The sequence below is a fragment of the Nannospalax galili genome, unplaced genomic scaffold, assembly GCF_000622305.1.
Source record: "Nannospalax galili isolate Female #2095 unplaced genomic scaffold, S.galili_v1.0 scaffold311, whole genome shotgun sequence".
NCBI lineage: Eukaryota > Metazoa > Chordata > Mammalia > Rodentia > Spalacidae > Nannospalax > Nannospalax galili.
Genome location: NW_008330298.1, coordinates 308,668 through 311,368, shown reverse-complemented (window position 1 = coordinate 311,368; position 2,701 = coordinate 308,668).

Here is a 2,701-nt window from a genome sequence, read left to right as displayed (position 1 = left end):
AAGAAAGATGAAATAATGAAATAATGGATAGATCTAGAAACTGTTATACTAAGTGAAGTAACACAGACTCAGAAAAACAGTGTATGTTCTCCTTCATATGTGGCTCCTAGCACCAAATGCTTTTAAATTCCAGGTCCTTTTAATAAGAAGATGCTATACAGCAGTCCCTTATGCGTGAAATAACTACCATCATCACGACTTCAGCTGAGCCTGTTTGCTAAACATTGTCACAATTGGGTTTGCTGATGGTTGTACTTAGTCACTAAAGGAGTGCCAAGCAGGGTCACTGGACCCTCACCTGAGTATCCAGCCACTCTTTCCAGCCAACTGTATGTAATTTGAACCTAATCACACTTGGTCTCCAGGATTTGGGGGGGACTCAAGTATACAATCTGGGGAAGGCTTTCCAGTGTGCATACCCTCAGGTCTTGCATACACCTCAGCAACCCCTCAATTTTATCGGTAAGTAAGCTCAATAAATTCATTGGTTCCCCAGTAAAACTTTAATCAAACATTGGCTTGACACTAGAACCTTGAAAGGGAATAAGTATTACTTAGCATGCCCAGGAAAAGAAGTCTCACAACAGGTAGAAATTTTATTTGTTAGTGCTATTATGTCTCATAATTGTTTCTTAAAAATAGAAAATGAGAATGTAAAATATGTTAAAAGGATGTGGGAATGGAGATATTTTCCAAAACAGATAGTAAAAATGAGAAAGCCTAAGCAAGTGATGGTCTGTTTAGGTTTGTTACTATATATAAAGGATGAGACAAAAATAATACACACACAATCTTAAAATGTCTATGGTCATAGTTTAGTCAGCTAGTTTGAGGAACAAAATATATATCTAGTCAAAGTTTATCTGAAAATATTTGTTTTTTTACCCTAGCCTTATCTACATAGCACATGATAAATAAAAGCACCATACTGGTGGAACTACTGTTCTTGGATATTTAACAGCCATAGTTTGAGGCCTATACTAATATGGTCAGAGGGACTTAAAGGAAAGTTTTTGCCCCTTGCCCTCCAAGGTCAACTAAGTTCCAGGGGACTATGGAACATCTCTCAAGTCTACAACGAGGAGGGTCAACTCAGAGGAAACATCTCATTCATGCTTCCAAGTGAAGCCAGCCATAGTCAAGTAGGACCTTTGACTTATCATCACATAGATGGAACTGGTAAAAGAAAGGTCCCAAGCCCATGTGACCCCTGAGGAACAGATCTTCAAATGACCTTAAGTACAAAAATAAATTGATTTATTTGGGCCAACTGTATGGCCTTAAACACCCAAAAGGAAACTATATCCAAAGAGTAAAGTCTTCAGTATATTTCTTTTAATAGTTCAAGGGATTATACTTCCCAGATTTTAGGCTTAAGTCTATATGAAATGTTATTTCAGCAATTATTTCTCATTGATGAATATATTCCTATCCAGAAAGTGCTGCTCAGATGTAAGACTTCAAATCTTAGTCTCCAACAATGTAGTTCCCACCTGTAGCTAAGGGAGACAACCAGCTATTGTTCTAAAATGATGAATAAAATTTTTCTCCCCCTATCTAGAAGCCTTTGAGAGGGAAATGCCACTGATTCTAATCACTCCAACAGCTATCAAAATACCTGAAAGCAAATCCTTAATCCATCACTCTAGAGTCCAGCCTTGAAAGACAAAAGAAAATGAGGAAGAGCCCAATAGAAGGATGCTTTTGGGAGCCCTTGTCAAGCAACTCCAATGGACTTTTATATGAACATTGCCCTGTTCTAACTTTTTTCTAGTTCCCTGTCTAGAACTTGTAATGCTAATTAATTACTCTTGCCTTTACTTCTCCTTCACATCTCCCCAGTCAAGGACTTTCTTTACCCCCTATAGGTAACAGTTATGCAATTTGGGATCTTTTAGATAGACCCATTGAAGGGATACTCTAATTGCCTCACCTTGCGTCCCTGTTCAGCATGAAAGAAGACAGAGCAGTCTGTGTCCAGATTCCCTATCCGCAAGCTGGGTAACCTCTTCAGAGGATGTTGTGATAAGAATAGGAGGTAGGAATTGGCTTGGCAGTTAGGGTAGAAAGACCCCAAAAATGTAGCCAGTTTCTTGGCTAAAAATCACAATGTATTTGGGCCTCTTAGCAACCTACGCCATTCCAAAGGTCAAAAATGTCGAAAATATTTGGGAGCTTTTATCTAATCCTTTAAAGATTTTAGGGTTACCTCTTCAAAGGAGGAAAATGTTAGAGTAGCCAAAAGCCCCATAAAAAAATAAATGAATCAAGAAGAAGAAAGAGTACATAAAGTTATCAGAAAAAAGTGAAGGGGAGATATGGGAGGAGTTGGAGGGGAGGGAGTGGGCATGGATTTTGATTAAAATACATTATATGCTGTCCCACGCTATCGTCTCACCAGCAAGAATGACACGGCACACTCAGGATCCTTCTGCAGAAAAGCTTTAATGCATCTTGAGAGGGAGAGCATAAGCTTACAGGGCGAAGACCCCAAATGTCGGAAACCCAGCCCTTATATAGGTTAGTAAGCCCGTCTTAGACGTGGCAACTCTTGATTGGTCGCAAACTCATTAGCCCATATCACTCCACGAGGTAGGCAGAGACTAGAAGGTGGAAAATTACTTCGGGCATGCGTACTGACTTATTTACTGCTCAGCATGAACCGGATGTGAGCGCCATCTTGTAATGGCGTCTGCAGGGA